Source organism: Desmodus rotundus, chromosome 7, assembly GCF_022682495.2.
Source record: "Desmodus rotundus isolate HL8 chromosome 7, HLdesRot8A.1, whole genome shotgun sequence".
In the NCBI taxonomy this organism is placed as follows: domain Eukaryota; kingdom Metazoa; phylum Chordata; class Mammalia; order Chiroptera; family Phyllostomidae; genus Desmodus; species Desmodus rotundus.
In genome coordinates this window covers 114,776,276-114,788,663 of record NC_071393.1, presented here as the reverse complement: position 1 = coordinate 114,788,663, position 12,388 = coordinate 114,776,276, and the positions used below count along the sequence as shown (strand labels likewise).

General features: G+C 49.2%; 1 protein-coding gene and 1 pseudogene across 3 annotated transcripts in view; both read left to right on the top strand.

Moving 5' to 3' along the window:
• The window catches only part of DPF3 (double PHD fingers 3), a 237,036-nt gene that overhangs the window by 142,247 nt on the left and 82,401 nt on the right, over window positions 1-12,388 (top strand). The gene's annotated exons all lie outside the window — the stretch shown is intronic.
• LOC112311549 (low molecular weight phosphotyrosine protein phosphatase pseudogene) lies at window positions 3,572-12,054 on the top strand (annotated as a pseudogene).

Here is a 12,388-nt window from a genome sequence, read left to right as displayed (position 1 = left end):
CCTGAATCTTCTGTTAGCATCACTGGGGCAGACTTCTGACGAGAGACCTGCTTTTCCATTTTCTTTGTTCAAGGAGCATCGTAAGAAAGAAGATGGTAGTAATGGGGTGAGACTCGGGTAGTGGAAGAACATTGTGTTTCTAAGCCACAGCCACTTATGGTACGGAGGAGTGCACACATTTACCCTTTTGCCGGGCACGGTGGAAAGGATTTGTGAAGCTGTTTCTCTCTTTAAAATTTTCTTTAAAAAGTTAATTTTAATTTTTATGGAACATTTAAATGTTAAATTTAATTTGAAGAACATTTAACATGAGACCTATCCTTTTAACAAAGTTTTAGCGTGTGTATTGTTGAATACAGGTGCCGTGTTGTAAGTGGATCTCTAGAGCTTACTCCTCGTGCTCGATGCAAACCCTATGCCTCTTCCACTCTTTAAATGCTATGGATTTGTCTTTTTAAGATACCTTGTAACTGTGGCATCAGGCAGTATTTATTTGTTGTTCCCTGTGCCTAGTACGTATGTTGTCCTCAAGGTTCTCCATGTTGTTGCATATTGAAGAATTCCCAGTTTTTAAAGGGTGAGTAGTATTCCCTCGCATGTCTGTGTCTCATTTTCTTTTCTCGGTCAGCTCTTGGCGTGCAGGTGTTTCCACACCTGGCGTTGTTGGTAGAGCCGCGGCGCACAGAGGAGGGCTGCTGACTCTTTGAGAGCCTCTTTTCAGTCCTTTGGGGTAAATACCCAGAAGTGGGACTGCTGGATCATATGGTAGTTCTAGTTAAATTTTGTGAGGCGCCTGCCTACTGTTTTCCACAGAGGCTGCACCGATTTTGCATTCCCACCAGCAGTGCCCAGGTTTTCCAGTTTCTCCACCTCCTCCAACATTTGATCTCGTTTCCCAGTTTTTCCTGATCGTGGCGGTAACCCCTGCTAACGGGCCCTTACAGTGCAGAGCACTGTGCTGAGGGTAAGCGTTTTACATAGATTTTTTCTGTAAATCCTCACACCAACTGTGAAAGGCAGGGCCTATTGACTTTAATTTTCTGTGAAAAAAACAGAGAGGTGAAGGGACTTGTCTGAGGTCACACAGCTGGTTAATGCTGAAGCTGGGATATGCATCCTGGTTTCTCCAAGTCTGGACCTGACATACCCAAGGACATCTCCGCACCAGCTGCAGGTGAAATGGGCCCTCCTACCTGGAGTTTGCTTTCTCCCTGCACACCTTGTTTATGAGGCGAGGCCTAGTCCACTCTTGACAGATGGCTTCTCGGTGTCAGATTGGCAAGCTGGAGTCAGACAGTAATAATAATTGAGGTGGAATGAAATGGATTATGTAAGTGTCGAGCTGTTTCCGTCCCCCCACCCCCCCACACTGAGGCATTGAGGTGGGTTCCTGACAAAAGGCTGAGAGCGCGACGCACTTGAGTCATGGCTAGTATTCTCACACAAGCAAGTCCTCGCAGCTCAGCCGCCACGTCAGGAAGAGCTTCGCTCTCCGACACATGTTTTTGATCGTACATGTATGGCCTGTGACTGAAAACGTGACCTCTTCGGTATTATCTCCCTTCTAGAAATCCATGGAGGTGTGACTCTGTCCTGTGGGGCAGTGTCAGGCTAGCGTCTGGGGTCCTTTCCCGCTCCGCTTGGCTGGGGCGTACTGGAGGGAGGGGTGTGGGGCCAACAGCAAGGAATCCAGGGGACTGTCCCGGTTCCAGGCTCAGGAGCCATGGCACCACTTTCCTCACTTGTCAGGGAGGGTGGCTCCTTTCTTGAGTCTCTGACCTCCCTGATCAGCTCTCCTCCACACTCTGGGCTCCTTTTTTCCCAGGCAGTGGCTTAACCATGAGGCTCTTCACCCAGGAGACAAGGTGCTGGGCTGTGGCATATGGCGGAACCTCTGCCAGGCCCCGGCCCAGGGGAGCCACGGGATGGGAGGAGTGGCACACGGGGCAGATGCAGTGTGCGCCAGGGCAGTCCCAGAAAGTGTGCTCAGCTGCAGCCTCCTTAAAGTTCCTCTGGGTTTCCCCATACCTGAGTGCACAGAGGGAGTTAGATGACCATTGCAGTCTTATTAAAGTTTTTTTGAGGGTGTGAAGGCTCCACATTCTCTGAGACTCATGTGCTTTTAGCTTCAAGCTGCAGTGGAGAAGCCAATAACTGCGGCCTTCAGGCTGGCTGCCCTTGTCAGTGAAGGGAAGCCAGGCTCATCACTCAGTTGTCACAGCTATTATCTTGCAGGTCCTTGCAATGGGGCGTGGGGGGGCGGGGGGGAGAGGCTGTGTGCCCCAGAAACTTGATTTGTGGAGCAGGGCCCGTGGCATGGGATTGATCTCTGGAGATGGAGTGCATTTGTTATAGCAAAGCTGGGTCTGTTTAAATATTTAAATGCCATCATGTCATGGACACAGGTTGCAGACTTCCCAGCAGGGCCGGCCAGAGGCGGAGCTGGACAGAGGCTGAACTTTCTCTTTGATATCCTCATTGCCTCCTTTCTCTTTCCTTTTGCTCCCACGGCCTGCTTTCCCCTCCCACTTTCCCCACTCCTCTAGCTTTCTCGAGAATCTTGCCCGTTGGCCACAAAACTTAGGTTTGCCTCTTCTGGGCTGTAACTCACACCCTCTTGAAGTATTGTCTCCAGTTAGAACCTTGTTCTCAGCTAGCTGTTAACTTGATACAAACTTTGTGGCAAATAATTCCTATTAGGATGTGGATGACCAGTAATAGGGTAGATAGGAACATTTGTAGAGATTCTTTTCATTAAAAATTGTTTAATGGGAATAGTATGTGTTCATTGCAGAAAACCCCGAAATTACAGATAAGCTTAAGGGGAAAAATAAAAATCACCCGTAATCTCACCCAGGACAGTGTTGCTCAGTTGGTTGGAGTGTCGTCCAGTAAACAGAAAGGTTATGGGTTCTGTCCCCGGTTGGGGGCGCACGAGAGGCAACCGAATGATGTTTCTCTTAGTCATTGATGTTTCTTTCCTTTTCTTTCTCTCTCTTCCTCCCTTCCCCTCCTAAAGTCAATAAGCATGTCCTCAGCTAAGAATTAGAAGAATTAAAAATAACCTATAATGATAGCCCTCAGAGAAAGCTGACATATTGTTGTGCTGTATGCTTTCTGTGTCTTTGTCCGCACACATACACGATGTATGACATGTACCGTTTCACTCTCTCCCTCCGTTCGAAATACATGAAGAACATTTTCCCATGTCAGTAAAGATTTTGGGTGATGATGTTTTAGGGCTATAAAGTGCCTAGAAAGTATCAACATGCCACAGCTTGCTCAGTGTTCCACTTGTTGGAAGTTGAGACAGTTTAAAATTTTTCACTATTAAAAATAATATTGCAGTTATATCTTTGCATAATGCTTTTGTTATTTCCTAGAATCAGAATTGCGAGGTCAAAGGGCCTGGTGCATAGATATCCTGGTGGGGACAGAGGGAAGCAGGTGCAAGGTCAATGCTGCGCAGGTTAAAGAGAGCTGGGTGAAGAAGAATGAGCACTGGCTTCAGAGCGAGAAAACTGAGGTCAAATTCTGGGATTTTAAAGAAAGTCATTTGGGGAGAACCAAGATGGCGGCGTAGGTAGACACACTGCGCCTGCTCGCACAACCAGAACTGACAGAGAATCGAACAGCAAGGGGGACCAACACCAAGAAAATAGAAAATAACCATTCATCCAGACTGGTAGGAGGGGCGGAGACGGGCACCGGGGTGGAGAGGACTCGCGTGGCTCTGGCGGGACTGAGACTGGCGGAGTGTGGGACAAATGGCGCAGGCAGTCTGAGCACTAGCAGACCCCGCGGCCCCACATCTGCGCAGATAAACCCAGAGGGCCGGACTCAGAGGGACGGAGAGCGGGGCAGGCAGAGCAGCGGGTAGCACCCGGCGGCACCAAATTCGCCCACAGATAAACCTGACGAACGGCGGGCAACGAAGCAGACCGTGCAACCCAGGGCTCCAGCTCCAGGAAATAAAGCCTCAAACCTCTGATTGAAAGCGCCCCTGGGGGTTGGGGCAGCAGCAGGAGAGACTCCCAGCCTCACAGAAGAGGTTGTTGGAGAGACCCACAGGGGCCTAGAGTGTGCACAGGCCCACTTACTCGGGAACCAGCACCAGAGTGGCCCAGTTTGATTGTGGGTATGGTAGTGAAGGATTGAAATCCGGAGGAGAGTGAGGCAGGCGCCATTGCTCCCACTCGGCCCCTCCCCCCCTCGTATAGCGTCACAGCTCAGCGACCAGCGTTACCCCGCCCTGGTGAACACCTAAGGCTCCGCCCCTTAAAGTAACAGAAGCGCCAAGACAAGAAAAAAAAAAAAATGGCCCAAATGACAGAACACTTCAAAGCTCCAGAAAAAATACAACTAAGCGACGAAGAGATAGCCAACCTATCAGATGCACAGTTCAAAGCACTGGTTATCAATATGCTCACAGACTTGGTTGAATCTGTTCGAAAAACAGATGAAAAAATGAAGCCTATGCTAAGAGAAACAAAGGAAAATGTACAGGGAACCAATAGTGATGAGAAGGAAACTGGGACTCGACTCAATGGTGTGGACCAGAAGGAAGAAACAAACATCCAACCAGAAAAGAATGAGGAAACAAGAACTTGGAAAAATGAGGAGAGGCTTAGGAAACTCCAGGACACCTTGAAACGTTCCAACATCCGAATTGTAGGGGTGCCAGAAGGAGAAGAGGAAGAACAAAAAATTGAAAACTTATTTGAACAAATAATGAAGGAGAACTTCCCTAATCTGGCAAAGGAAATAGACTTCCGGGAAGTCCAGGAAGCTCAGAGAGTCCCAAAGAAGCTGGACCCAAGGAGGAACACACCAAGGCACATCATAATTACATTACCCAAGATTAAACGCAAGGACCTACATCCAAGATTACTGTATCCAGCAAAGCTATCACTTAGAATGGAAGGGAAGATAAAGTGCTTCTCAGATAAGGTCAAGTTAAAGAAGCTCATCATCACCAAGCCCTTATTATATGAAATGTTAAAGGGAGTTACCTAAGAAAAAGAAGATCAAAAATTGGAACAGTAAAAATGACAGCAAACTCACAGTTATTAACGGCCACACATAAAACAAAAACGAGAGCAAACTAGGCAAACAACTAGTTTGAACATGAGGGTTGTCATTAAGTGAGTGGGAGGGGGAGAGAGGGGGAAAGGTACAGAGAATAAGTAGCATAGATGATAGGTGGAAAATAGACAGGGGGAGGGTAAAAATAGTGTAGGAAATGTAGAAGCCAAAGAACTTATGAGTATGACCTATGGACATGAACTATAGGGGGGGAATGTGGGAGGGAGGGGGGTGGGCAGGATGGAGTGGAGTGGGGGGGGAAATGGGACAACTGTAATAGCATAATCAATAAATATATTTAAAAAAAAAAAAAAAAAAGAAAGTCATTTGGGGTGGGAGTCTCCATTCCGTCAGGTGTGCAGTGGGGGGCGGTGCATAGCTGGGAAGGCGACGCACGATAAGATGTGTAAAGATGTTTGCGCATGGCATGTGCTTCATGGAGGTTTCCGCCACCTTTGCCTTTTCCTTACTCCCTCTGTCTCTGATACATTTGGAAAGATAAGGCTGACACTACATTAGGATGTAACAGCACACCGCCAGGCAGTATTTCATTGAGTGGACCGTGAGCACTGCAGGAGTGCAGGGGAGGGAGTGGTCAGGAGGAGTGGGCCGGCATGTCAGAGGGTGCTTTCCTAGGATGCCAAGCAGGTCCTTAGGGAGTGACCCAACTTTGGTGTATATGTTTGTGAAAATACCAGGACATCCAAAAGAAATGTTTACCAGACGTTAATGGATGTTTGTTTCCCCAAAGAAAGTGAGGAACTTACACCATTGTTGTAGGTGGATGAGGGCCTGCCACAGGTAAGGGTCAGTGAGACACGCTGGCTAGCCTGGGACCCACACACAAAGCCAGCTCTGTGTCTGAGGTGGCATTTATGTCACTCACCCAGCGGTCCTGAGAGAGAGCGTGCCAGCCAGATTCCCAAATGTTTGGGGGCCACCACACCTTATGGCAATTGGTCTGATTTATTTTTACCTTTCTGTTTATCTTCCCCTCAAATGTTGACAATTGTATTCATTATTTAAATTGTTTTTTTATCATAGGATTAAAACAGAATTATATTTTATCTTTTGACCTAACTAAAGACATGCTAATGTAGAACTCACTAGAATAAGGAATCAAAGACACTGTCTGTACAAGGGACGAGGTCAGAAGAAGACAGTTCTTGTGTCAGAAGCCCATGATTTGAATCTTTGCTGTGTCACTTTATAGCCATGACCTTGGGCCAATCACAGACCTCTCTGAGACTCAGTTTCTTCTTCTATCCAGTGCAGACAATAAGATTAACCTTGGAGGCTTTTCAAGAGGGCTAAAGGAGATTGCATGCAAAAACAGCTCCCTTCCTGGTTCATAAACGTGCTCAAGAAGAATTTATTTTCCTTATACTGAGTTAAGAAAGGGCATTTACTTCACACCTAAGTTGGGCTCCCAGTTCTGTTCCATGCCCTGGCTGCTGGAATTGTCAGGGACCAGGGCAGCAGTCTGATAAACTCATGACCAAAAATAGCTTTATCGAACACTTGTTGTTTGCTAGCCAGTGTGCTAGCACTTTATGGGAATGGGCACATTCAGATGAGGTACGAACTATTACTATCCCCATTTTACAGACAGGAAAACTGAGGTTGGAGAAATTGAGTTACACAGCGAATTAGCTGACCCGGATAGCTGACCCCAGAGCTCACCAGAGATCAGTTACAGCTTCCCAGCAGGGCTTGAAAGAGTCTCCCTAACACACTTAGTGCTTTCATGTTGGGAGTTTATGCATTTCTTTGCCAGGGATCCAGAATCGGGGAGTATTTTGAAGTGAAAGGTTTGTTGCTTATCTCTGTTCTTCCAGTTTTCTTCCTTTTTTTTTTTTAAATCAGGAGTCACATTCATGTACAGTAAATTCCTAAAAGAAGCTGAATGCCCTCCCTTGGGAGACACAGGACTTCCAGGTCACTGGCATTTTATAGATCTTGGCTCTGTAGAGCCAGGATCTGAGGAATGTGGCTTTGAAAAATTGGTATGTTTTACCCCACCCCTGCTCTAGCATAGACTCCTGTGTTCCTGTCTAAAAGAAGTCAGTTTAGAATAAGCATCAAGTGGCTTGGGAGAAGAAATGAAGCCACAGGAAGGCAGCTGGGGCCGGGGCTTGGTGGGTGGGGAGAGGGGACTGGTGGTAGGCATGCCTCCATCCCCTATGTGGTTCTGCAGAGAGAAGACGGAGCGCTGTCCTACAGGTCTGGTGTGATTCTGTGCCAGCCCCGCAGGATGTAGGGTTAGGTTCCACTCAAAAAGGCTGAAAGGAAGAGAATTTGGTGATGGAATGATTGTGGAGGTGTGGACAAGATAAAGGTACTGAGAAGGGAGGGGTGTGCCCTCCCCATCCTGAGTCCCAAGGAGCAGGAAGGACACATGGCTCCCAGAGAGAGCTGGTGCGGTGGAGTGGGGCATAGCCCTTGCCACAGCATGCTGCCAAAGCAGGCATGGGCAGGGCACAAAGCCCCAACTTCCCGCTTCTCACCTTCTGCTCTCCTGCTGGTGCCTCACTCCTGCTGGTCAAACTCCATTACTAGGAGAGGGCAAGAGGCTGTGGAGGTCAGCTGCAGGCAAGGCAGGGCGGGGGACAAACAGACAGTGATAAGCGCATCTTTCAGACACGTGCTTCAGAGTCCGACAGAACCGAGTTCAGATTCTGGCTCTGCCATTTAGTGAGTTGCTTCCACTCCCCCAGCCTCAGTGTCCTCATCTGTAAAATGGGATGATAACCCATACCTTGTGATCTGTTGGGAGATTCAGTGTAAGAATGAGTGCCTGCCTGACGGTCTGTAAGCACAGTGCTTTGAAGGCGTCAGCAGATGACAGGCGTTGCTGGGTGGATTTTACAGATGAAGTCGAGCTACAGAAAGAGGGAAGTGACCTCCTTGGGGTTGTGTGGAAGTGTCACAGGGTAGAGCTGAGCATGAGATGCACCCCTGTGACTCCCTGGGCCCAGGCTTTGTCTCTTGGACGCTCATCCCGTAATTGCTTTCAGTCCCTGCTTTCAGTCTCTCGGAAACCACTGGCTCAGATACCCACTGCGTGCTCCAAGTTGGGCTGATGAAAATGTGCCAGAGTCATTAAGTTATCAGTGGGGAAGGCGGCTGTTTCTCCCCGGCAGGAAGGATTCTGCTGTCTGCTGCAGCCGGCTTTGTTCCCACAAACTGCCCCTGAATTTCCCCCTCCTCTTTCCCCACCCCTCCTCCTCCCCTTCCTCCCCCTCTCCCTGACAAGGAGTGAGTAGGGTAGGGTTGGAGTGGGGGGCATGCTGTAAATACTCTGGGGCAACACTGAAGGTATTCATAACTCCAGACGGGAGGTCCTGCCTGGAGGATCCAGCTCTGGATTGGGAAGTGGGCAAGCACTATTTCTGCAGCTTGACAGATGGATCCGCCCCAGGGGAAGCAGAGAGAGGAAGGCAAGCTGGACCTTCCTTATTGTCACAGCCATTCCTCCCCATGTGCTCCGTGCCAGGAACACAAAATCCAGGAGCATGCTTGCCAAGGTGAAAAGAAGGGCCTTGGGTTGTGCAAAGGCAGGGTTGACTGGTCCCCTGGGTGATGGCCTCAGAGGTGCGTGACGCAAAGGAGCTTGCCCTGGGGAAGGAGCCTGGAGTGGGAGGATTGGGGCGCAGCCTTCTCTGAATGCTTCAGCAGTCTTGGGGCTCAGTCTGATTCCGCACAACAGATAATTCCAGAGTGAGATTGCTGACGTGATAAAAGGATAGCAGATGGTTCTAATACTTTATTTTCAGCATGTATCTTTCTCCATCCTCTTTTTCTTACAACTCCATCACCCCAGACTTCAGAGGAGAAGGTACTAGATACGCCCCCTCCCCTTTTGGGTTTATTTCCTTTGCTGATCGGCTTTGATGGCAGTGGTGACAAAAACAGCTGACAGTGGCTGTGACTTCCTGTGAGCCAGGCACTGTTTAAAATGTATTCTGTTCCATACCCTTCACGTACCCCTCACAACTGGGAGGTAGGTGTGCTGTCAGCATCATCCCTGCTTTCCAGAGACGGTGCTGAAGCACAGAGAGGTTTGTGACTCACCCAGGGCCACGGAGTCAGTCAGCAGCGGAGCCGGGATTTGAATACAGGCAGTCCAGAGCCAGGCTGCCTCCTTCCCCACAATGGACCCTGTCTCTGAAGGCAGGACTGACCCCAAAGCAGGACCAGAGCAGTTGATGGCACTGAAGTGACCACTGCTGTGTGGCTAACTGCTCGGGCCAGATATCCAAGGGTACCTCAGAGGGAGATTTCTCCTCCGCCGCAGGACCGATTGGGTCCTGTGTTCAATGTGGCAGCAAATACGCTGTCACTCTGGCTGTTTGGAATACGTTAGTCCCAGATCTCCATCCCTCGCCCCAACAAGTTTCCGGGACCAGCTACATACTTTACGGGGCCCAGTGCAAAATGAAAACGAGAGGCCCTTGTGTTCAGTAAGTACTAAGAATTTCAACATGGTGACAGCAAAGTGTTAAACCGCGTGTGGGGCCCTTCTGAGCCGGGGCCCTGTCTGAACGCACGGCTCCCGCGCCCGTGACGCCGGCCTGCACGTGCTCAGGTGGCAGGGAGAAAGGGTGAACACAGAAAGTGCAACAGTGCTGATTTTCCTTCCCTTCCAGGCCAGTCAAGTCAGGATTTCCAGGGAGTTTCTTTTCATCTAAACGAAGCAGTCTGATGTGGATGCAGTTCAACCGTAATAAATCTTAGAAGTCTCTGGTCCTTAGGTTGAAGTCATTTGAAGGACTGGGACTTGGGTCAGCAGCTTCCTTTTGGGGTCAGGCATCTTGCTTCATTATCTCCAATCCCTCCTAGCCCTGCCTTTCATACCTCCCCCCTTGTCCTCTCCTTCAGCCTACCAGTCTGCTCAAGGAGCTACTCTGTTAAGGGACAAGCCCCCGTCAGCCTTCCTGATGCCACAGCCCCACCCACCCACAGCCTCGCTCAGTCCCCCTTTCACGGCCAAGCTGCAAGGGCAGTCTGTGGGGCCCATCGCTACTTCCTCATTTCCGGGAGCACCATCTCACCTCGTCCTCCACGAGGTTGCAGATTCCTTTTGCACTAAGGCGACCATATCACTAAATCTAGTGGTCTCTTCTCAAGCTCCGTTTTTCCTTTTCCTTTTTTTTTTTTTAGAGAAAGGGGAAGGGAAGGAGAAAGTGAGGGAGGGAAACAATGATATGTGAGAGAACCATCGATTGGTTGCCCCTTGTATGTGCCTCCAACTGGGTACTGAAACGCAACACAGGTATGTGCCCTGACCAGGAATCGAACTGGCGACCCGTCAGCTTGCAGACAATACCCAACCCACTGAGCAACACCAGCCAGACACACCCCCTACCCCCTTTTCTTTTTTGATGCTGCTTAGGTATCTGCTATTGTTCTGGCTCTGCCTGTGTTTCCGCTCATTTGTAGGAGGGGGCTGAGGATTGCTGGGAGTAAATTCTTTACATGAAGCACTGGAACAGGCCTGCACACGGCACACGCTCAGTAGTGAGCAGTGGCCAGGACTGGTGGTATTGGTTCTGTCACCGGGAAACCCTACTCCTAACTGTTGCTGACTGTTGTGTGAGTCCTTCTTAACTAACTTTTTAAAAATCGTTTTTTTTTCCTACCCAGCTCTTAAGATACCAGTGTTTTCTGAAACCTGCCCTGTGTTCACACCTTTCATCTCTTTTCCATAATCTCTCCTCTCCATAGACCTTATACCTTATATCGCCACCCTGCCAGTTCCAAAATCCATAAATCTTTCCGAAACTCCAGGTATGTGAGCCTGCTTTGGACCAAACTCATTCTCTTCCTACATTCTCTTACCCAGTCGCCCAAGTCAGAAACCTGGGTGTTTTTACTACATCCCTTAGCTGACATTGAGTGCTGGCCAGAGGCAGGCCCTGCGCTGGTCCCTGGAGAGGTAACAGCGTGCAGACGCACAGGGCCTGCCGTGCCGCCTGCCGTGGGAGACACATACTGATACATGATTAGTTCTAGCAGGGTAACAAACCGGGGTCCTAATTTTGATTGGAAAGACTTCCCTGGGGAAGGACATTTGAACCAAGATGGGAAGGATGATGAAGCATTAATCAGGCAAATTGGGGTGGGAGACAGTCTGGGCAGAGGAAAAAGCTAGTGCAAGTGGTCTGTGGTAGAAAGAAAAATATTCAAGCAATGAAAGGGCCAGTGGGCGGGAGGGGAAAGCTGAGAAGAAAGTGAAATGTGGCATCGAATGAGGCTGGGGAGGTGGATGGGGCTGGATGGCACATGGCCAGAAGGCTGTTAGTCTCTCTAGGCTTTTCCTGGCTGTTTATACTGACTCCTTTGCACCAACTTCTCTCTCTTTAACCTCCCTCCTGTCCTGAAGTCCTTACTGTTTCACACAGAAAGTTAAAATATGGACACCTGGAGTGCACATGTGCTGTGCCAGAAAAGTTTCTGCTTGGTCACTGGGTGCCTCTGTTTGCGAGGAAGGTGGTGGCTGGGCTGGTGCCTAAGTCAGGGCTGCTCATGTGTCTGGGTAACATCCATCAGTCACCCATTGCAGGAGCAGTTTTCAGAAAACTTGTAACTGATCAGAACGTTTCAAGTGATTGGAGGATAGACAGTGCAGCCGCATCAACGGATGAAGTAGGAAACCCCTGGTCATCGAGGACAGAATTGCATGAAGAAGCATGGTGTCCCCAGGAATCACATTACTCGGCAGGTTCCTAGAGAAGACTTTGTCACATTTGATTATATACTCTGTATGGTTGAAAACATTCTGAGAGACTTGGCTAGAAAAAGTAACCAGGTTAAAAACAGAAAAGCTAAAATGAACTACTTGGGAACTGTGGTCCACAAAACCAGGTTATTATTGAAGGCCCCTATTAGGAGAATGAGTCCGACTTTGAGACCGTATACCAGGCATGTGTGAGATGCCCCAGAGCCTTCTTGGAGAAGGCCTGCTAGCTGCTGTGGCCCCATCCCTGGCTCTGTGTTTTTCAGGCAAGTGTCCAAGTGTAACAGAGTTCCATAGCTGAAGGCCAGTGCAGTTACTTCAGTTGACCTGCTGTTTGTCATTTTAAAAAACAGTTGTAGCCCTGGCTGGAGTGGCTCTGTGGATTGCGTGTCAGCCTGTGAAATGAAAAGGTTGCTGGTTCGATTCCTGGTCAGGGTACATTCCTGGGCTGTGGGCCGGGTCCCTGGCTGGGGGTATGCAAAAGGCAAGTGGTTGGTGTTTCTCTTGCACATCAATGTTTCTCTCCCTCTCTTTCTCCTCCTCTCTTTCTCCCTCCTTCCCCTC